The 25,201-nt window shown below is 41.7% G+C and overlaps 1 pseudogene; it reads right to left on the bottom strand.

Moving 5' to 3' along the window:
* Window positions 1-458: 458 nt before the first annotated feature.
* Window positions 459-22,992, bottom strand: LOC118967709 (olfactory receptor 2L3-like; annotated as a pseudogene).
* Between the last annotated feature and the right edge of the window lie 2,209 nt (window positions 22,993-25,201).

Below are 25,201 nucleotides of genomic sequence, written 5' to 3'. Positions count from 1 at the left end.
AATCTGTATATCAAACATTTCCCCTGAAAAGTGGGAATAGTGGAACCAATATGCACCAGTTAAGATTGAATTACAATAGAAATATTTGTTCTGTTTTCAATTATATCAAACAATGTTATAATATTTATGGTTCCTTTGCAAGTTTTAGACATTTTTGGATATGTATTATGTACAGCTGAAAAGTTATTCTGAATGATAACATCAAATTTGATGGTTTCAACTTCATTTCTACATATTAATAAATATTCATTGCTCAAGTGATAGTGGGAATTATATGTACTTCATTAAAAGTTATCAGGAAGAAAACTAAAAACTGGTTGGAAATATATAAGTGTTTTGTTAAATCTCAAATATTTAATGCTCTATATTAAATAATACATTCCTTGATCTTGTAATGATATTCTTTAATTTTTAAATTTATCTGCTTCTGAGACTACAGTCCTAAAGAGAACCATTGTCTACATTTTGAAAAAGCAGAATCTCTGAGTCACCCCCCTCCAGCCCCCACCCACCTCCTTGTTTCTCAGGCTGTATATGATACGGTTGAGCATTGGGGTCAGGACGGTGCAGATCACAGCCAGTACTTTACCCTCTGTTGGAGTTCAGAGGGATCTTGGGCACAGGTAAGTGTCAGCAAGGGCGCATAGTAGAAGGTCACCATGGCGAGGTGGGTGCTGCAGGTGTAATAAGCCTTCCTCTACCCTTCTGGTGAGGGCATGTGGTGGGCAGCCAGGAGGGCACGGCCATGGGAACGTGCAAGCCAATGAGAGGGAACACAATCCAGAGAGTGGTGCTCAGAGACACTGTGTGCTTGTAAACACAGGTGTCCGTGCAGGCCAGAGTCAGCGTGGCTGGGACATCACAGACGAAATGGTTGGTGGCCCTGGATGGCGGTAAGGGATATGGAGGACATGTGTGGTGTGGACACAGGACTTGATGGAGCCCATTATTCAAGCTCCGGTTAGCAGCAGCACACACACTCTGTTGCTCATAAGAATGGGATAGTGGAGAGGAATGCAAATGGCCACATAATGATCATAGGCCACAGATGCCAGTAGTAATCCTTCTGCAGCTGCTAAAGTCAAGAACAAGGAGCTCTGAAACCCACAGGCTAGAGGAGATGGACATGTATCCAGAGAGATAAGTGGAAGCCATCCCAGGGACGATGGTGGAGATGCAGCTCAGGCCCATCAGGGAGAGCCGGCTCAGCAGGAAGCACACGGGAGGGCGGAGGTGGGCGTCCAGGAGGGTCGGGGGGATCACAGAGAGGCTGCCCAGCAGGGTCACTGGGAAAATGAGAACAATGAGAATGAAGAGGAGCGAGCCAGCCCGGGATTGTGATTGTAATTCTCCATATTTCACTCATTTAATTGTTCCTAAAAACAGGTGTACATTAAGGTAAATACAGTGTAATAAGCTTTTTTATTAAGATATAGTTCATATACAATATTATACTGGCTTCAAATACACATTTATATGCATATTTAAATCCTCATCCCAACTAGTTTAGTTAATATCTGTCAACATAGAAATATGTTACAGAAGTACTGACAATATTCTCTGTGGAGTACTTTCACCCATGACTAATTTACATATTATGATAGAGATTTTGTGCCTCTTTACCCCTTTCCCCTAGTTTACCTCCCCACTCCACCCCACCCCCATTCTAACCAACAGGAACTTCTCACTGTCTCTGAGACTACTGCTATTTTGTTCATTTCATTGTCTTTTCTTTCTTTCAATTTTCCCTTTTAATTTCATTTATTTAAGACTCTTTAAACAATCAGATAATTGTGGGAATTCACCACATATGTCAAGCCTCTGTCATTAAACTAATATTATAATAAAGAAATAAATATGTTATAAATGTAAAGAAAGTGTAGAAGGGAGGAGAGGGGGGATCCAAGGATAAAAAGAGTTTAGTCTTTTGAAAGAAGGAATTTTGATTAACAGTCATGTAAACGGAGAAAAGAGGAAATGGCGTCCTTACGGTCTTCTGAGAAGGAATGAGCCTGTGGATTCTCTTCCAGAGCAATAGCAGCAATATGTTAGTATAAGAATGTTGCAATATGTCAGTTTCTAATTATTTTCCAGGATCAAAGAGAATCATACTGCTGAGGATGTCTCCGAATGTATGACAGAGGTCACACATACACCACATAAAGACAATACACCTTTAAAAGAAAATTGCTATGTTCAGAAAAATATAAGGAGTTGTTAACTCTACAGTATTAATAAAATGTGTGATAAAAAAGGGTAATAATAAAAGACTTCTGGAAATCAAAAACAAAAGATCGACATTTTGAAAACATAAGAGAAAGAATTGAGATAAGATGGCCCAACATATGCTTATGAGCATTCGTAAAAATGCATATGACATAGAAATCATGGAGTGAATATTATTAAAGAAAGCATTTTCTCAGAATAGTTACACATGAGCTAAAATACTCAAATACAATGTAAAAGACAGAAAAATAAGGAGAAATAATTTATTTAAGAAGAGTTTTCCAAAGTCTAAATAATTTCTTAAAAAAGAATGTTGTTGGGAATTATCAAAATTAGTTATAAAGTTAAATCCTGAAAATATCTTCAGAGAAATTATAGTAATGACAAGAAATGTATGCATTAATGGCCAATAAGATAGCATCAGGTTTTGCAATAGTCATATTTTTATATGCGGCCAGTAAATCATGGAATATGGAATAATGCCGTCATCCCACTTCCCCGAGACACAAAGTGGGCTGTGCTATGTTGAGAGCACGCAGGAAGGGAGGATGGTGAAGGGACGGTGTGGGTGGGGTCAGCTCCCCATCTGCAGTTGCCCGGGTCCCAAATAATTGTTTGGCACTTGGGGTTTAGGGGTCAAGCATTAGAACATATGAATACTTTTTAAAACATTGGCAAAATACTGGGGAAAATTACAAAATAATTTGAAGCATTTGCCTTGGAGCTCACAGGGATGGATTTAAGTCAAACAAGAGGACCAGTGTTCTACTCTGTGAGTTGTTGATGCCCTATCCATGCATTATTTGAGCAAAATATTAATGTGATACAATTATTTCAGTTAATAATTTGCATGTACTCAACTTATTTTATATATGACCCACAAAATAAATTATAGGGATCCTACAGCACAATCCTAGGGAAATGTGGAAAAATTGCTTTTCAACTGCTGCCAACAACTTGCACAGAAAAACTGGGAGAATTCTTTTTTTTATAACATGGCATTTGGATTAAACATGAGAACTTCATATTGACTGATATTGTGGGATATGACTTATTAATACAAACACTGACAAGACTGAAAATGTTGTATTTGTTATTACCAATTAAGTGCACATTGTATGTATTCCTATCATTTTCATTTCATGCAGGGCTGACTGTGGCAAAGTCCCCCTGAGGTAGTTAACATCACCTCAGTTTAATCACAAGGAAAAAGCACACAGAATAGAAATAACGAATGGCAAGTTAGATGTAGTTTTTGATGCCATGTCGCAGGACTGACAATGCGGCAGTATTTGATTGGCTCTGTACCTCTGTCCTTTAGCATTAAACCTGCATTTGATGATTTAAAGAAGTGTTGCATCTGAAAGGGAAGAAACCTCAGCCATGGAATATGTCTCAAGGTCTAAGGAAAACAGATTGCCTTTGTTCTCCTGTAAAAATATTATGTATTTCTCTTTTATTTTTATCTAAGAAATAATAATCAGGAATCTTTTAAAGACCATTTAAATTTGATTTTCACCTGACTTCATTTTTCACATTCCATTTAACTTGTGATTTGGATATCAGGAGAAAAGCAAAAACCCGCGGTTTCTCAGTGATTTGGAGAAAAAAGCCTTGACCCTAGATGAGGTCCTTACATGGAAAAGAAGTTCAAGCTGTGAACTTTTACTGACCTTCTGCATTAGGTGCGGTCTGATGTGTGTCAAAATTTGTGTCAGGATTAACTTGACTGCTAGCTCTTGAGGCTGATATAATCTGGCAATTTACAGATGATAAGAGTAGATTCGGAGATTTAACTGGTTTGATCTGATTGCTCTGCTATTGTTTTAGATGTTAGAGTGATAGATATAGATATTTACATTTTAATTTTTGTCTAAATAAATATCCCATAATTTCCCATAAAATTTTTTAGGTCAACTATGAAATAAATTTATTATGTCTACTAAAAATTAACCTCAAAAAATCACATAAAATGAAAACTATTAAAATATACATTCACTATAGCTGAAAATGTAAAGAATGTATATGATTTCCTTTATGCCCAAATAAATTGGTTTTGAGTTCAATTTTATTCATTCCCAGATCTTTATCACTTTCCTGCTGTCTTACCCCTAACCTGCCTTGTCTCCTGCAACAACCCAAACGTAATGACAGGTGCAGAGAGCACGCGCCTCGCCCTCAGAGCCTCTGAAGAAGCTCTGACTCACGTCTCTGTTCAACACACAAATGCCCCTGCCTCGGTGATTCTGATTTAAAATAAGCACATGTATTACTTTCGGTGTAAATCAAAATGTATATCTACATATTCAGGGTATATTCAGTTCCCTTATGATTAATTAAAATTGCTACAATTAATGGAATACTTTACAGATGTTCTTCAAATATTTATGCAGCAACCCCACTCATCAGCATATAGCCAAAGGATACAAAATCACTATCCACACTCCTGTGATTATGGCAGCATTTTTCATAATAATTAAGATATAGGAATGACCCTAAATATCCATTGACAAATGAATGAATAGTATATTCAGCCTTCAAAAAAGACATACTGCCATTTGCAACAACATGGATAAACCTGGAGGACATCATGCTAAGTGAAATAATCCAGGCTCGGGAAGACAAACACAGCTTGATGACACTTACGTGTCATCAAATATATCAGAATCATAGAGGAGAGAACAGAATGGTGGTTGTCGGTGGCTGAAGAGGGGGAGAAAAGGTGACTGTGTAAAATCTGCATTACTATTATTAAAATGAATAAACTCTGAAGACCTAATGCACAGCAATGTGCACATAGTTACGTATTGTCTTGTACACTTGAAATTTTCCAGGAGGGATTTCACCAGCTGCTGGTGTTCTCAGCAGACAAAAGAAAAAAAATTATGTGAGATGACAGATATGTTAACTAGCTTCATTTTGGTGATAATTTTAATGTGTACATATATGAAAATATTAGTTGTACACTTCAAATATATAAAATTTTTATTTTGTCCATCATGCCTTAGTAAACTAGGAGGAAAACAACCACTTCATGATAGTTGAGGTAACAAAGTCTGTACAATTTCAGTGTGACATGTGGAAGTCATCACTGAACAACAGCTGTGACATGCACCATCCTCATCAGCAGCTCTGCCCACAGCACATCCCCATCATAGTCACTGTGCCATCTGCTACCTGGATTTCTAAGTGATACAGTTAATGCACTATTTCTATCTACTATTTCATTTTCACAACATGTCCTAGGTTGCTAATAAAGATATTATTTCACTGGAAGCTCCATGGTATGCATAGAGTATTAAAAATCAAAGGTAAAAATTAAACAGAAAGCAATAAAATCATGGAAATTTGTAAAGAAATTCTTGATAACCATAAAACCTCCACTATCACTATGAAGGCATGGATTATTTTCCAAAGGTGCCCTTTAAATTCATAAAATAGTTAATTGTCCCCATAGGCAGTTCATCTTGCCTGTTACTATTTAACTTAAATGCTTTTATCCTTTTTTTATTTTTGAGTTAAAACATAAATTATCCTTTGCACCCATTTAAGAAATCACTTAAATAGGAAGAGCAGTTTCATATAATTTAAAAGAGTTTTTAAGCAATAAGTTACCCTAGGAACCATTTAACCATGCTGTGCGATGACTGGGAAAAAGAAAGAAAGAAAAGAAAAAAATCCCACAAACAACCTAGTTAAAATAGGAAATGCTATTCTCAGCAACTGGTATTGAGAATTTGGACATATAAGCGTGAAGTTTTAATTAAATTTCACATGAGCCCATCCAGAGCCCACCCCAATGTGACTCAACACTGTCTCGTACAAAGACCAGCATCCACCTTCCCCTCCAGGGAGCATGTTTATCAAACAGCCCCAAATCATTTTATTTTATAAGAAGTGCTGCCATTCACACCCAAACGGCACTTAAAATATAATTCTGGGCTTGACCAACTCTCACATAGATCATGACACTCGTTTCCTAAACTGATCTCCTTAAATCTGGTAGGATTTCAACCCAGACAACAATCCACACATTGCATAGCAGTATCAGCCGCTATGCAAGCACCTCCGAGTCTGCCACGAAAACAGCCCTGCTGGTGGGGAATAGTTTCTCTTACCTACACCCTGTAAAGCCTCTCCACCAAGATGCAATCCTCCCCAACTCCAGGGGATTCATCACAGACCCAGAGCACGATGCCCCTTACCTTCCTCAGTAAATATATTTATCTTTTAAGTTCAATTGCTTTTCTAAGTAAAGTTTTGGTTGAATTATGTACAAATAAATTATCTTTGTTTTTGAAGTACCCTTTGCACCCATTTAGTATGTATTTTGTCACACAGTATATTCTTTTTTTAGTGACCATATCTTCATGATATGAGATAATTTAGTTTAGAACTTAATATTATGTTCCATAAGTCCAGGTAATACATTTTTAGGAGTATATGGGTAATATCAGAATTGACTGTATTTTCAATTTCACTGTTTCACTACCACTTTACAGTTCTGTCCAGAATTGTATAATGATTTACAATTTAGGTTCATGGCATGTCTTAAAAAATTGTATGTCTTTAAGCAGTTCACTCAAATTTAAACTTAACATATACATATATTCTGTGTTCTATTTTAGAGTTAGCAAAGAATTTCTCTGACTTGAGTGGTGAACTAAAAGGCAGTATAGTTCCTCAGATAAAGGAAGCCCTGAAATCTTGGCTATTTTTGGGACTAGAGACAATGTTAAATCACAGTGTACATGAGTTTCACATACCATAGAACTCTTTTCCAAACTTACACAATAAAGATGCTTCCGTAGTTATTTTTAGAAAACATATTTCAATGAAAATGAATCTATAGACTTTGCTAATGCTAGTACTTAAATACAGGTTTATATAACTCTTATACAGATTATGGAACTCATTTCCTAAAATGATAACCTTAAATCTGGAATTATTTCAACCCATACAATAACCACATTGCCAAAAGATCAAAAGCTATGCAACTACATTACAATCTTTTATGAAAAGTACTCTAATTTGTTAGGTCATATTTTCCAGTTCAGTCAAATAAAATTTCATTTTTTAGGTTCCGTGGTTACTGATATCACTAAATGCATCAACTGTTTATTCTGATAGTTTATAAACAGTAGTTTCTTAATAAATTATAATAAAAATTCTCTTAAGTGTTTGTTGAATCATTCATTTCTTCTGAGATCAATAACAGTTAAAACACAATTAGAACATATACCTTTTATTGTCCCCACACTTTAAAAAACTCACCAGATTGGTTAGCTGACAGTGATCTTACAGTCATCACATGAACAGTCATTTTTCTGAGTAGAAAGCTGTGAATAGTTTTCAAACCACTGTATTACTCAACTCTCATCCCCGCACATGACATTTGAGATAATGTCATGAAGCATCTGCAGCAACCATGAATCAAGGACATCTTTTCTTGGAAATTAAGTATAACACCTGTTTTGTGCATGTGTGTTCACTTGGGAATGTCCACTGGGAGCTGAATAATGTAGGTTAAGTAACTAACAGGGCAGGGTGGCCTTAGGCCACTGTTGGGGAAGGAGTTCTGATCATTTCTTTAGGTGTTTTCATAGATCAGTTGACATGTAATTCCTTAGGGAAACAAACAAATATACTAACACCATACACAAAAGTAAACTCAAAATGAGTTAAAAACCTAAATATAAGACATGAAACTTTTAAACTCTTAGAAGAAAACATGGACAAAAATCTCATGAATATAAGCATGAGTAATATTTCCTTTAAACATCTCCCTAGGCAAGTGAAATAACAGAAAGCCCAAATAAACAAGTAGCCTCACATCAAACTAAAAAGCTTCTGTACAGGAAAGGATACCATCAAGAAAACAATTGTGTGGGAGAATATATTTGTAAATGATATATCCAATAAGGGGTTAACATCCAAAATACATAAAGAACTCACATGCTTCAACATCAAATAAACAATAACCTGAGCAAAAAATGGGCAGAGGCCCTAAACAGACAATTTTTCCTGAGCACATATACAGATGGCCAACAGACATGTGAAAATAGTCTACATATTGTTAATCATCAAGGAAATGAAAATCAAAAACACAATGAGATATCACGTCACAACTGTCAGAATGTACACTTTCTAAAAGACAAGAAAAGTATGTTGGTGAGGATGTGGTGCAAAGGAAACCTTCCCACGCCATTGGTGGGAATGTAAACTGGTGCATCCTCAAGTTGGAGGTTGCTCAAAACACTACAAATATAAATGCCAGAAGACTCAGTTATTCCACTTCTAGGAATTTACCCAAAGAAAACGAAAGGTCTGATTCAAAAATATATGTACCCCTATGCTTATTGCCACATTATTTACAATAGCCAAGGTATGGAAGCAACCTAAGTGTCCAGCAATTGATGAATGGGTAAAGAAAATATGTACATATATACAATGTAATATTACTTGGCCACGAGAAAGAAATCCTACCACTTGTGACAACACGGATGAACCTAGAGGGTATTATGCCAAATGAAATAAGCCAGCTGGAGAAACACAAATATCATATGATTTCATTTATATGTGGAATCTAAAAATAAAACAAAACAAAATGAACAGAACAGCAGTAGACTCATGGACACTGAGAAGTGACTGGTGTTTACCATGGGGGAGAGATTGGGGTGGGTAGGTGATAGAGTTGTTGTGATAAAGAGGAACAAAATCTCAATCAGAATATAAATTAGTCATGGTGATGAAAGTACTGAATAGCAAATATAGCCACTGGTTTTGTAACATCTTTATATACTGACAGTATCTGCACTAGGTGGGGCCAGTATATAATAATGTGTACAATTGTTGAATCACTGTGGTGTGTACTTGGAACCAATATAACACTTCTATCAACTACACTTCAATAAAAAAGAATCCAGTTCATTATGAGTTGACATTACTCTGTGATCAGCGGTGCCCCGCGGCCAGGCGCTCTGTGTCTGCCGAGACCCAGCAGCATGGCAAGAGCTGCTTTTAAATGCCATGAAATTTTCCAGTGTGGATGGCATGAATTCACTCTACATTTTAGTACTTTTTTTTGTAATTCTCCTATTGGAGCTTGCAGGAAATGTCACCTAACGCCATTTCCTAAAAATAAGATATCCAATATCTTAGATACTAGTAATTTTATGTTTCAAGTTGCAAATTTGCTTGCACTGCACCCTGGAATGCCATAGATCCCTTTCCTGTTATTGACCCTCTAAAGACTCACTATCCTTTTGTGTAACCTAATATTTAGGTCAAAACTGAAGGGTCCCCACCAGTAAGATGGCAAACTTCCGGCTTCTCTTCGGGGTCCTCAGTTCCCGCCGGCGCCACCTGAAGCCCAATCACCTTTCGCCCCCCTCCCAATCCCAGCACCTAGCCAACAGCCAACAGCCCCGTAGAAGTGACACCTCAATCAATTCATGCCCCTTCCTATATAACCCAGCACCTTTCCCTAATAAAGCGGAACTCTCCGGTGAATTGCTGCTATGTGTCACTCCTTTCCTTTCATTGGTGCTGAAACCCGGGATCCGGGACACCCCAACTGGGCCCCGTCTTCCCCCCAACACCAGCAGCAGCTTGCCCTCATCCTCTTTTTCCAGCACTGGCTCATCACACTCACCACTCCTCTCTGGCCTTTAGGTAAGTTTTCCCCCCCGGGGTGGGCCACTCTTCCCCGAGCTATTGCAGTGCCATTGACCGTGATCGTCCGGCAAGGCCCTGATGCTCAGGGACGAGGAGGGAACTCTCCCCGCCTCAGGCCTTCACGGCTGCGGCGGACCCTCAGGCCCCTCCTCCGACAGCCATAAATCCCCGCCTCAGGCCTTCACGGCTGCGGCTGACTTTCAGGCACCCCCCTCCAACAGCCATAAACAAGGTGACTCCTTTGTGGATGAGAATGCTCCCTTTTCCCCCCCTCCACCTTCTGCTCCATCCGCCGAAAACGCCTAGTGCTAGGTACCTCGTGACTCCGGCACTCTGCCTTCTTAGGGAAGTCTGGGTGACGACCCACACTTCCTAAGAAATTCCGACTCGTATATGAGTTTCCGCAGACCACCAAGGATCATCGGGGACGCCATTTGTCTCCTTGTGGTCTGCTTCCAGTCCGAGGATCTTTGTTCGTCTTCCCCTGTTTGTCTCCTTCTCTGTCCTTTAGCCATGGGAGCCTCCTCATCCCTCCCTGAAAGTTCACCTCTTGAATGCCTGCTTAAGCATCTGGCTACCCTCTCCCTGATGCCTGATATAAAACCAAAACTTCTCCATAAATATTGCTCCCAAGATTGGCCGACATACCCCCTAGACAATAACAACCCATGGCCCGCAGGGGGAACTCTTGATCCTAACATCACTCGCGATCTTTTTAACTACTGCCAGCGCCTGAAAAAATGGAAGGAGATTCCCTATATCGAAGCTTTCCACCTCCTCCTCTCCCCGCCCCCTCCCAAGTTCTCCTAGCCTGCAAGTCGCCGCCCGCACAGAAGCTTCCCATCCTCTCCCTTCCCCTTCTTCTCCAACTACAGCCCCTCCTCCTTCCTCTACCGCCACCACCGCTGCCTCTTTCCCCGTGGCAGAAGCCTCCCGTCCTCTCCCTTCCCCTTCTTCTCCTACAACAGCCCCTCCCCCTTCCTCTACCGCCCCCCCCTCCACCCCCGCACAAGCCTCCCATCCTCTCCCTTCCCCCTCCTCCACCACCCCTTCCTGCCCCCCTCCACCCCCTCCTCCGTCCCCCTCACCTTCCCCCCTCCCCCAAATCGAGCTTGAGCCTTTCAGCCCCCCTCTAACTAAGTTCCAAGAGCCTTGCCAGTCTTTGCCCCCTCAGATTCGGTCCCGAGGGCCTCCCAAAATTATTGCAGCTTTGCCCCCATCACCTGTTTCCCCCGCACAGATTGAGCCAGAACCCTTCATTCCCCCTCAGACTCGGTCCCGAGGGCCTCCCAAAATTATCGCCCCGCTCCGGGAAGTAGCAGGATCCGAAGGCATCGTGCGCGTTCATGTCCCTTTCTCCTTAGGAGATTTAGCCCAACTAGAGAAACGCCTAGGTTCCTTTTCCACTGATCCCACGACATACATCAGGGAGTTTCAATGGACCCTCCAGTCTTACAGCCTCACGCATCATGACATTTTCATGCTCCTGGCCAATACTCTCCTCCCTGAAGAGAGTAGATGAGCTTGGGACTTCGCCCAAACGCATGCTACTGAAACCCAGAGGACTGACCCCACCTGTCCCCCTGGCCCCACTGCTGTCCCTAAACAAGACCCACACTGGGATTATAACACCGCCGTGGGTCTCCACTCTCGAGATATTTTTGCCTCCTGCTTAATTGCAGGTCTAAAAAAGGCAGCTTGTAAAGTAGTCAATTTTCAAAAGCTCCAAGACATAATTCAAAAGAGAGACGAAACCCCCTCCGAGTTCTTAGACAGACTCACTCAAGCCCTATTACAGTATACCAGCCTGGACCCAGAAACACCTGAACGAAGACAGGTCCTTATGACATACTTCCTAGCTCAAAGCTACCCCGACATTAAGGCTAAACTCAAAAAGTTAGAACAGGGCCCCGCTACCCCACAGACTGAGATCCTAACAGTGGCCTTTAAAGTCTTCCATAACCGGGAAGAGGATAAAGAACGCCGTAAACAAAAAGCTGATCAGGCCAATATCCAGATGTTGGCCCAGCTGATAAAACCACAACCTGGGCCCCCCTCTACAGACAAGCCCCCCCCAGGAGCTTGTTTCAAGTGTGGAAAAGAGGGACATTGGTCAAGAGTGTGCCCCTCCCCCAGATCTCCTACCACCCCATGCCCCAGATGCCACAAAAAGGGCCACTGGGGGTCTGATTGCCCAACCACCCGAAGGGGAGGCTGGACGAACAACCCCCATCCTAAGCCCGCCGTAGTGGGGCTGGCAGAAGATTGATGGGGCCCGGGGGCTTCTCGCCTGACCATTTCCATCACCAAACAGGAGCCCAGGGTTACTTTAACAGTAGACGGTCACCCCATCTCCTTCCTCCTAGATACAGGAGCCACCTTCTCAGTCTTGCAAGAATACCGGGGCCCTACCACGCCAGCCATTACTCCTATATTCGGGGTAGGAGGTAAACAGATTTTCCCACTAAAACCCCCCCCTTTTATGCACAATCCTAGACAGTCCCATACCTTTCTCCCACTCCTTCCTAGTTATGCCCCAGTGTCCCATCCCTTTACTAGGATGGGACATCCTTTCCCTCCTCCACGTTTCCATAACCATATCCATTCCCATAGCCCCCAGTACTCCCTTTCTGATGGCTCTCATAGCCGACAACCCCCCTCTACCCAATGAAAGCTCCGGTTCCGCCCTTATACACCCTGTAAATCCCAAAGTTTGGGACATTACAAGCCCCTCCGTGGCCCTATGTCCCCCTGCCTCTATCAAATTACGTGACCCCTCTCAGTATATCTGTCAGGCACAATACCCCCTAACCACTTCAGCCCTCATAGGCCCCCAACCCATCATTCAAGATCTCTTAAACAAAAACTACCTCAGACCCACTCACTCCCCATTTAATACCCCCATATTAGCTGTTAAAAAAAACAACGGATCTTTCCGCCTTGTCCAAGACCTTCGCCTCATCAACATAGCCGTTGTCCCTATCCATCCCTTAGTTCCAAATCCATACACCCTTTAATCGCAGATCCCTGCTTCCGCATCCCACTTCTCAGTCCTAGATCTCAAGGACGCATTTTTTTCTATCCCTCTAGACTCCTCCTCCCAAGATTTTTTTGCCTTCACCTGGACGGACCCATACACCAGACAGTCTGTACAACTTACTTGGACAGTTTTGCCACAAGGCTTCCGAGGTAGTCCCCATATTTTTGGACAAGTCCTAGCTCAAGACCTCAAACAGTTTCACCATGATCACCCCGAGTCCACTTTATTACAATATGTAGATGATCTTCTACTCTGCAGTCCCTCGTGGGAACAGTCTCAACTTGACACTGCATCTCTACTTAACCTTCTAGCTTCCAGACGTTACCGAGTATCCCCCGTCAAAGCTCAAATCTCTTCCCCTTCTGTCACTTACCTTGGATTCCTTCTGTCTCAACAGAGAAAGTCCATTACCTTAGACAGAAAATGACTCCTCTCTGACCTGCCCGTTCCCAAAACCAAGACAGAAATCCTTTCCTTTCTAGGCCTGGTTGGGTATTTTAGAGCATGGATCCCTAACTTCTCCCTGTTGGCAAGACTCCTATACGACCTCAGCAAGGGCCCCCCTGAAGAACCATTATCATCCTCACCCAGACACTCCTTCATTAAGCTCCGCCAAGCCCTTGTAGAAGCTCCAGCTCTCCATCTCCCTGATTTGTCAAAACCCTCCTCATTATACATTCATGAGAGGTCCAGTCAAGCTCTAGGAGTCCTAGGCCAATATTATGGCCCATCCTTTGCCCCAGTAGCTTATCTCTCCAAGCAATTAGACCCCACAGTTTGGGAATGGACCCCCTGCCTACGGGCATTAGCCGCTGGACAGCTCTTGCAGAAAGAAGCTCATAAACTAACATTCAGAGCGCCCCTTACCATTCTGTCCCCACATCACCTAAAAGATCTCTTAACCTACAAAAGTTTACAGACTCTCCCTCCCTCCAGACTCCTGACCTTACTATCCTCTTTCCTCCAAAATCCAAACATTTCTTTCCTCCCCTGCCAGCCCCTGAATCCGGCCACTCTTCTTCCTCTGCCCGACTCTCCTCACACTCCCTCGCATGATTGCCTGGAAGCCCTTCACAACTTCCTTCCGTGCCACTCCACGATCTCTGAAGGAGCCCTCTCACACTCCGACCTCATCTGGTTTACTGATGAGTCCTCCTTTAAACATGAGGGCACCCACTACTCAGGATATGCAGTAGTCTCCCTCAAAGATGTCATTGAGGCACGAGCCCTACCCCCTGGTACAATCAATCAGCAGGCTGAACTCATTGCAGCCACCAGAGCTTGCACTCTGGCCCAGGACACGTCTCTCACATTGTACACTGACTCCAAGTACATATTCCACATTCTCTTGTCCCACGCGGCAGTATGGAAAGAACGAGGCCTCCTCACCACAAAAGGGAATTCCATAACTAATTCAGCCTTAATTACTAAACTTCTAGAGGCTTCACAACTCCCACACCGACTAAGCATAGTCCACTGCAAATCACATCAAAAAGATGACTCCCCCATTGCAAGAGGTAACAACAAAGCCGACAGAGTAGCCCGGTCAGTTGCCCTATCAGAAAACACACCAGACAACAATCCATCTGCCCTTGCAGTTTTAGCCTTATCACAAGACGCCCTCTGCTCTCAGGACAAAGAGTCTCTCTTCTGCCTCTTACATGACCTGTTCCATCCCAGCCCCCAATCCTTGATCCATTTTTTACAATCTTTTTTTCCTCTCTCTCCTGAAGACAAAACCCTACTTAACCAAATCACCTGCAAGTGCACCATCTGCCAATGCACTAACCCTAATACCCCCCTCAAAGCCCGACCCTTCCCGGCTCATCAAGCAAGGGGTAATGTCCCCGCTGCAGATTGGCAAATAGACTTCACTAAAATGCCCCCTGTACGACGTACCAGATACCTACTCGTGCTAGTAGATACATTTTCAGGATGGGTCGAAGCTTTCCCCACCACTAACAAACGAGCGTCCGTAGTTGCCTCTATCCTCCTCACCCAGATCTTTCCTAGATTCGGGATGCCCACTTCCCTCCAATCAGATAACGGCCCTGAGTTCACTGCCCAAATTATCCAGAACCTCTCCAAGTCGCCCTCGCTCCCCTGGCATTTACATTGTCCTTATCGACCACAAGCTTCAGGAAAAGTAGAAAGAGCCAATAGGACTCTAAAAGACATCCTGACCAAACTATCCCTAGAACTACACCTTGACTGGGTTCGCTTACTTCCCTTAGCTCTACTCCGCATTTGAGCCCTCCCAAAGAAACCTTCCTTCTTGTCGCCCTTTGAGATCATGTACGGCCGCCCGATTCTACCCCCGGGGCTCCCTTCCCACAAAGGACCAATTCCTCCCAATATAGCTCTTCCACTACTCTCTCTCCTCCACACTGAATTGTGGAAATATCAGGATTGGCTCCTTCCTGATCCATCCGCCTCCCAAAATCCTCCTGTCTTACAGCCCGGCCAACTAGTGTTTTATAAGCCTCCAGAGGATCGGCCCTCTCTCACCCTGAAATGGAAAGGTCCACACCCAGTTATTCTCTGCACCCCCTCGGCCGCCAAGCTCTCACTGCCTGATAACTCTGTCACCCCTTGGATTCATATCTCCAGGTTGAAACCAAATACCCAAGACCCACCTTCTCTGGACACCCAAGACCCATCAGTCACAATCCAGAGTCCTTTGGATACAGCCCAAGACGCTGTCTACTCTACCACGCCTCATCCCTCTGATCCCTTGAAGCTCCGCATCTCCCGTGCACTCCCTTTGCCATCCATACCCGAATCATGACTTTTTCCTCCTTTACTGCTCTCTCGCTTTTTTCCCTCATTCCTATTTTCTTCCCTGCCTCCCCACCCACCTTTGTATGGCGATTCAAAGTCAGGCAGACTTACACACAGCATCAAACAAAAGTTACTACCCTCATTGCCACATCAGACTGCCCTCTGAAAGACTGCTCTGAGCCTTTGTACCTCCACTTTCCTCCCTCCACCGAAGTATTCATTTACAGTTACCTTTATTCTCCCTACCTCTGCTTCCTCTATGACCAAAGACAAGCCTATTGCAGGCGATGGCAAGACACCTATGGGGGATGCCCCTACTGGTCTTGCACCATTCACTACATGGGTGACTTCCAGTACCCACAGTATTACTCCTCCAACCGTTTCATGAAATATCCCAACGGCTCATTCTCCTTATCAATCCCAGATCCCTGGGACTCTCGATGGGCTGCTGGAGTAACAGCCTCAGTTTACTACAAGGGGTCCTCGACCCCCCACGGTACCCTTCATATCTCTCGAGAGTATGTTCCCTCTCGCTCCCAGATCTCTCAAGTTGCATCAGATATCAGACATTCCGAGAAAGTCATTATCCAAACTCTTGATGGCACCTTTTCATCTTCTTATTCCTCCTACTCTTGGTTACAGCTCATTCAAGACACCACCATCTTTCTCAACCACACCCTCAACACCGCCAATTGTTTCTTGTGCGCATCACTACAGCGCCCACTGCTGGCCGCCGTGCCCCTCAATATTTCCAACTACTCTTTCCATGCAGAAGGAAAACCCCTCCGTCCCCTGGCAGACATACCCCTATGGGAAACAGAATACGCAGATAATCTCACCATCCACCACTGTGTAAGCCCAACTCCACCCCCCTCCAGTGCACTTCACTGCCTCTCTATCTACACCCCTACCTCTGGCTCTAAGACTTTTACGCAACCGGGACACTTCTTTTGGTGTAATGGCAGTCTTTTCAACTCACTGCCTTTCAACTCCGATACACCCTGCATTCTCGTCACCCTAATCCCACAGTTAACACTTTACAGCATGGCAGAATTCCTTGAGCTCCAACCTCCCTTGCCCTCACGCACAAAAAGAGCTGCTTTCCTTCCCATCATGGTCAGTAGCTCTTTGATCACCTCAGCCATTGGGGCAGGGTTTTCGGGAGAAGCCTTGGGTCACTCTCTATAGGCAGTTAGAGATCTCAACGCCAAACTTGAGGGAGCCCTGACATCCACTGCCGATTCTCTAGCCTCTCTCCAAAGACAGGTCACTTCGCTAGCTAAAGTCACCCTTCAAAACCGGCGGGCCCTAGATCTGGTTACAGCTGAGAAGGGCGGCACCTGCGTCTTCCTCTGAGAAGAGTGCTGCTATTCTGGCATTGTAGAAACTAACATTACCAAACTCACCGACCTTGCCTCCATCCTCTACTCTGCTTCCAATTCCAACCCATTCTCTTCAATACTAACAAACCCCCTCCTCACCTGGCTCTGGCCCATTGCAGGCCCCATAATAGTCATTCTTCTTGCCTGTCTCTTCTTACCCTGTATAATAAAGTTCATCAAATCCCAAGTTGGAAAAATCTCTAATCAAGCTTTCAACCAGCTTTTACTCAGGAACTACCAGCTTCTAGCCACAGAAGATCCCTCATCCTCACGTGACCTCCTCACCACACGCTGAGATGGACCCCTCTCTTCACTGGAAACTGTTCCTGGAAACAATGGCCACAGATGCCTGGCTCCTGACACCCATATCCTTTTGGCACCATTGGAATCAACAGGTCCTCAACCTATAGTTACATGGAACCTTCATTGATTTCCAAACCTGAAGAAGTCCACATCTACTTGTCTTTACTGCGAGGAGTCCTATCAACCCCTTTCCTCCCAATCCTCAAGCCCTCACTCCCTTCTCCGCCCCTGTTCAGCAGGAAGCAGCCAGAGAGAAAGCAACGTCCACAAACCCATAGAGGAGAAAGGGGGGAATGAAGGGTCCCCACCAGTAAGATGGCAAACTTCCGGCTTCTCTTCGGGGTCCTCTGTTCCCGCCGGCGGCACCTGAAGCCCAATCACCTCTCCCCACCTCCCAATCCCAGCACCTAGCCAACAGCCACCAGCCCCATAGAAGTGACACCTCAATCAATTCATGCCCCTTCCTATATAACCCAGCACCTTTCCCTAATAAAGCGGAACTCTCCGGTGAATTGCTGCTATGTGTCGCTCCTTTCCTTTCAAAAACGATAATTCAGGTGTGCAATATGCTGCCTCCAGTACCCAAAAAGGAGTATGATGCTGTGCTCCCTTCTTTGTGCTGAGAGTAAGATGTGATTTTTCCTTCATTTTGGATATGCATCTCCCTTGGCTGGTGTACAACTTCCTACAAACTATTGTGTCAGTCCTCTGAATGTTGATAGAGTTTATCTCCCACACTTTGGAGCACACATGTCCCACAGGGTCTCCAATATGTTAACCATGTCTTACTCATTCTTCCATTAAGCATTTTGTAATCAGTCTGGTGGACCAAGTTATTTTGTGTGAGAGGTTAAGACACCTTGCACTTCTTTCCACTACATTATTGCAAAGGGCAGGAAAATGAACCTAATATTAGGTAAAGTTGTAAATACAAAATGTTCCTTGTGAATGTGAAATCTTCTTGATACAATTTTGTGATGGTGATGAAAAACAGGTCTTTCAACAATTCAATAGTGTGCATTTGTCATGTTGATCAGGGTGGGATAAATTGCAGAATTTCTGGAATCTCCCGCCTGGCCTGATTTCCTTTACACATAAATAGGTGTTTATCACAGCAGAGCCTCCCGTCAAACTGGGATAAGGGGTGGAGAGAAAACAGCCGTTCTCTCCTCCCCTCTGTTCCTGGCACAGAGTCGGTCTGCCACCTGCCAGTCACCAAGGACCTGCGGATGGAGTTCCCCAAGGAAGGGGCAGGAGGGAGTAGAGAGTGCCCCAGGCGGGAGAGCGTGAGCCCTGGCTGAGGAGGTGAGCTGTGCTGAGCCTAGCCAAGGAATTTGAGCCAGCTGTGGGCAATAAAACAGTTTCTCCCAACCTACCCTTTCCCTTGACTTACTTCATTTTCACTGGTTTTGTAAGAGATCCATCCCTGCCCAGGAGCACCCTTCACCCTGGAGGTATAGCCTGCCATAGTAAACGGACAACATCTCACGTAGGGACTCCGACTTGTTTGAGTTTCAGGTCTATGTATTTTTTTAAATTTATTTTTCATTTAAATATTGATACACAAATTTACATTAGTTTCAAAGGTATAACATAGTGGTTCAACCCCATAGTACTGAATCCTCACCCCCACTAGTGTGGTTATTATCTGTCAGTGTAGGAAGATGTTAACAGAATCACTCGCTCTTTTCTCAGTGCTGCAGTCCTATCCATATGACCAACTTATCTGATGCTTGAGATTATTTTTGCCCATTTTTCTCCCTCATGCTCCCCACCACCCACGCCAGCCCCTCCCCCATGGTAACCACCAGTCACTTCTCACTACCTATGAGTCTCCTGCTGTTTTTTCATTTTGTTTTGCTTTGTTTTTATATTCCACATTGAAATCATATAGTATTTGTCTTTCTCCATCTGGCTCATTTCCCTCTAGGCCCATTCATGTTGTTGCAAATGGTAGAATTTCCTTTCTTTTCATTGTTCTATGGTTTTTGCAGAACTTAAAGTACTAAATTAACAGAGATACAATAAGAATCACCATCCCTGAATCATTTAGACAAGTATAATCCAAAAGAAATATAGTCAGATATGCAATTTAAAAATATTTTAGTGACATTTTAAAAAGTAAAAATAGATGGCAAATTAATATGTTTTAAACTGATAAATGTAAAACTTTTGACAAATAATCAATATTAAAAATTAATGATAGTTTACATTTTTGTATTAAGCATTTAAAATCAAGTATACCGTGTATATTTCCACCTCATAACAATTCAGAATGTAAATTTTGATTGAAAATAGTTGGTTCAGTATTTAGTTTTAATAAAATTGATGTTTGAAAAGTTAGATTCACATACCCAAGAAATGCCTAATGTAGTCAGAATATTTTCAGTCACTAACACACATAACAAGAATTATAAAATTGATTAAACCTTTTTAGAACACTTAAACTTATTTTGAACAAAATTCATATCCATTTGAGAGCTTTGCACGTCCACATTAATTTACACTTCTATTAAATCAGTATTAACAGAAATTCAAAAAGTTAAAACATAAATTGAAAAGTTACTCAAAATTCATCAAAATCGAGTTGTTTTCAATGTTTCTCATAGATTTTGCAATTTACATACACTATTGATTACAATTGTACTTCACAGCATGTGTAAATTATAAAAAATGTAAAATCATTTTTATTATATCATAAAACGTTTCCATTTCAATGTAAACACTCATACCTTTTTAGCTAGATTACAAATAAGTGCTGTTTTCTTTACTGAATTCAAATTTAGCTGCAGCATGCCTAGTTTTGGTCTTGCTGATAAGATATAAATAACGGCATTTTTATCTTTATTATTGACATGTGTGCATGCAGTATGTTTTGTTTCAGGATGTATAAATTGGTGTAAAACTACAGTAAATCTTTGCAAAACTCTTCCATGACACAATCCATGAACAATGACTAGGGACATATCATTAAATTACCTTTCCTCTATTTTGAAATTTAATTAATTGAGTTAATTAAATTGAACTAACTGGTGATGTATAACATTTACAAGTATATACTGAGTGAATTAAATAGCTTTACTGATGATACATAGATTATGCTTCAGAAAACTGAGAATAATTATTTCCAATATCTATCACTAGAGGAATGAAGGAGAAATAAGGAAATGTTATCACCATGTTGTAAAAATTCAGTAAACCTAGGTTTTTGATCTGACATGGCTGAAACAACTTTTGTTAAGATAAAAGCTATTTTTTAACTTAGTACAAATTGTTTTATAAAGATGCAATTAGTCTTTAATATTCAAAACCTGTTCATCTTTTACTTTATTAGAAAATATTTTATTATGGTAAATTTAAAAATAATTATGTCAATTTAATTACTCTTTACAGTGATCATATTTACCAATGTAACTTATCTTATTTAAATAAAATATCCAAAGAACACATTACAGTATTGTATTAGTCAATTAAAAAAACATACTTAAAATTAGAAAAATCTATTGGCGCTAAATCAACCACGCTTTTCAATGTGATACTAGAAATGACCCTTCTGACATGTACACTCATTATAACAATATATCTGCCAGCTGCCACAATGAAATGTATCTATGCCAAAACAATAAAGCTGTTCATAATCGGAAAAAAATAGCTTACAGTATTTCAGTTCTTAATTTTAGTTTAAATTTAAAGTTTAAAATTCAGTTTATAAGACCTAATTTGCCATATTTGAAGTGCTCAATAATCACACCTGACCATTGGATCTCCATACTAGACAATATGACTTTAGACTTTTTAAGGCAGCCCCTATTTCCACCATCTCGCCGGGGTTGTACTTTAACTTGATCTTCATAGCTGGACTGGGATAGCAGTTTTAGACTTGTAACTGACTCTCCCCAATATGATAAATCTCATACCAGAGTCCAGGTCTCATTGTGGCTATTTGTTAAATAAAAAGTATTTCTACCCATCATACATGTGTGAATGGAGTAAATGCCAACATGTGACAGGGACACAATAGTGATCTGATGGTGGAGACGTAATACTGTCCAGAAACAGATGAGCATATACACAGTTACAGATGGGGGCATTTCTCTGAAAAATGGCTCCACTTCATGCTCCTTTCATTAAGTCCAACATTCATGCCAGGGCCTTTTTATCTCCTTGTCTGTTTTCTGTGCAGTATCCTCTCCATCTGGCCAATTGGTGACAGGCTTTCTTGATAGTCTTGGCTTGGAAGACAAAATGGCACTGCTACTCATGTCCCTGTAGCTTAACTGAATTAAGTGGATCCATCTAATCATAGAGGTCTGAGAAATGTGATCCTACATAGCTAAAAATTTTCATTAAAATCTGCTCTTTTTTAAAGTACCAATGACATGGAAACATTATCATATAAGCTTTGCTCTTCTTCCTCACATTGCTTTTGCAATTCAGTCTTTTTGCTTTCATAAACATTTTAAGATTTTTGTATCTATGTCTGTTAAAAGTACCATTGAAATTTCAACAGGGATGGCACTGAAAACACTGAGGGCTTTTGGTAGTACTGACATTTTTACAATATTAATTTTTCCAATCCATGAATGTGGGATACTTTTCCATTTGTTTGTGTCTTTAGAGATGTATCTGTTTATTTTGATAACATCTTATTTACCTTAATTTTTGTGTTCCTTGATGCCTTATGTTGGTATCTGACATTCTATTAAGTAGTTCTTGTTCCAGACTTTTCAGTTTTGCTCAGGCAGAGACAGTTCTCCAGCAGCCATCTCAGTTTTGTTTCTGGATATTTCTGCTGGTAATATTCTTGGTTAGGCTGGACCTGCTATTAGGGTCTATTTTTTTGGTGAGGCAACTGCTTGAGCTGTAAGGTTTGGGCTGACAGGTGTGTCACTGGCTGAGAACAGATGGATTAGCCCGATGGTGGTGTTCCCTGTCCAATTAAAGCTGGAGGATAGGCTCCACAATAGCCTAGATTCTTGGGTCAGGCTTACTAGGTGCTCAGGGACTCGGTACTGTACTCAGCATTAGGGGGCAATATGAATTAGCCTCACTGCCTGGCGATGTACCCAGGGCCTTCACAGCTCGTATGTGGGGACCCTGAGTCAGCTAATGGTCTGTGATGGTCCCATGAGGCCACCGGTTGTTTTTCTCTACAGACAGGGAAAGTCCCAGGCATTGCTCTCTGCTCACACAAAGTCCTAAGCAGGGCTGTTGAATGGGGTGGGCAGCTTCCCAGGTGGTCTCATAGGTCTCATAGACTCTAGTCACCTATAGTGGGTTTACAGGTTTGCTTCCTGTCTGGTTGCAGTATGGGAAGCACCTCCAAGGCCACTGAGGCTCTTCAAGCATCCTGACCCAGCTGACCAGTGGCCCGAGTTCCCGGCTGGACAGGGCCAGCAGCTCCACTCTGGTGGTGATGAGCTCTGGCTTCCCACCTCTCAGCTCAGTTCTTGTTGGCTTATGCAGCTGCCAGATCTTCTCACTGGCCTTAATGGTCACCTGGAGCTGGAAGCCACACCACAGCCAATGGGGCTGGGACTCAGCTCTCAGCCTGGGTGTGGGCACACCTGGCTGCAGGACCATCATCTGAACCTGTGACAGGCAGACTTGCGCCCCACCAAGTTCCCAGGTCCGACTGACCGCTGACTTCTTTCTTCAGATGGCAATGCCACAGGTTGGAACTGTTATCTGAGCACCGCAGGGAGGAACTCAGGTTGCAAAGATCCAAGCTTGTCTTTTGGAAGCTCCTGACCTCTTGTTTTTCTGTAAAATTCACAGTGGTTGAGCCCTGCAGATCTCCCTCCAATTCCCTAATCCCCATTGGGAGAAAACAAAGAAGGGGCTCCGCAGAAGTGACCCACAGTGCTGGAGGGACCTGGTTGTCACAAAGTGGGGATTTTTACCCCCACTGGAGGAAATGTAGGCTCAAGGGGTCCTCTCAGCTGGGCATTGTGTTGGCCTGGGGGAGGGGCAAAGCAGTCATTATGTAGCCACATCTCCTGTCCTTCTAATATGAGTTATCTTGGCCTCTATGGTCCAGGGGATGCTTTGGCCTCACCCCCATATTCTAGGATTCCCTCAGTGCTGTGCCATCCATGAATAGCTGTCTCTGCTTGTGAGGGCAAGTGAAGCCAGGGAAGACCTGTGATTTGTGTCCCTAATTTCCTGTATCAGATATCAGAAAACCAAGATCATCTATAGATCTGGCTTTAAAATTTCAGGAAGACATAAAAGATTATAAAGTGTGTGTGTGTATACATTATTATTTATAATATTTACTATATGTTTACTGAATTTAATAATGTTACTAGATACAAACCAGTATCATGAACTCCATTTTATTTCAACAAATAAATGAGAAGGAATTACAAAAATACAACTATTACAACCATGTCTCATTCCTCACTAACCTGAGTCAAGGATGCGCAATGCCCTCAGCTATGCCTGTGTCCTGAGGATGTAGAAGAGACCAGCAGGACAGCAGTGAATGCAGGTCGTGCACAGCTGACATCTGGGTGCAGCACTGCCAGATCTCTGGATTGTACAAATGAGAGCACAGGACACAAAACTGATCTGAATTTCAGAGACACAACATGTAATTTCTTAGTATATATGAATATACTCATGTCTATTTCAATAATATATCAATCTATATTAATGTCTATATCAATAATACTCATTGTTTATCTGACATCCAAATTTAACAGGATGCTTTATTTTTATCTGGAAATAAAATTCAAGACAAAGATTAAAATCATTAAAGCTTATCAAAATCCCATTTTGTAAAGATAAAAAGCAATAGAAATACAAATATGGTCCTATTGACAATGTAAATTATTATAGATTCTTTGGAGAGAAATTTGGAAATATTAGTAAAATTAATATATTCAAAAATGTTGTTAGCAATGACTCCACTTCTCATCAACATTCTAGATGGAATTGAATATATACTCAAAGGAAAATACAGGTCAAGCAATGGTACAGACCTTAATTTTTCAAGTAGACATGTAATTCCGTACATCATTAAAACTGAAAAGTAATATAGCCATTATCAAAATGGAAGAAAGTCACACAGAATTCTGAAAGGAAAGTGCCCAGCATACAAAGTGGTACTATGTATCTATTAAGACAAATGAGCATTAATGATATATAAGGCCAGGGATATTTAACAAAAATATAATCCTTTGTTAATCTCTGGAGGCAAAAAGCAAAAGACACATACACAGATTCTGTGCACAAATACAGGAATCAACTTAATCTATAATTGTTTATTTTCAGATGAGTATTGGTCCACTTTCATTTAGTAATTATTTCCTATACTAGTTCTCACTGAAATATTTATGAAGCTAAGGAATATATATCATTGTAATACAGCCTGTGAACAAACTGAGGAGATCATGATGCCACAATCTCAAGGAAAGGAGGACATTATTTGGTAAATTTCAATGACAATTTGTTGACTACAGCTTTAGTGGAGTAAATCAGAAGGCATTGTGCTCATGTGGTAAGTATATCTATCAAAACCTCAAGCCAGCCTCAGACTTAATGGTGAATCTTTATAAGCATAACCTGTATTACATACTGTAAATTATATACACATATATAATGCTACATATTTTCTTTTAATCAGTTACATTAAGGAAAAGAGATTTAAGAAATGGAATAAAGAGACATTTTATCACTTAAATGTTATATTCTACAAGAAAGGATACTAGAGTAGGAAATGGCATTGTTGATTCAGGATAAGTATACAGCAATCAATAGATTTCTAAGTATCAGCAAAAGCAAAAGA

This window comes from Manis javanica, chromosome 14, assembly GCF_040802235.1.
Source record: "Manis javanica isolate MJ-LG chromosome 14, MJ_LKY, whole genome shotgun sequence".
Taxonomy (NCBI): Eukaryota; Metazoa; Chordata; class Mammalia; order Pholidota; family Manidae; genus Manis; species Manis javanica.
The sequence above is the reverse complement of the archived record's forward strand: the minus strand, read 5'-3'. Positions and strand labels throughout refer to the sequence as shown.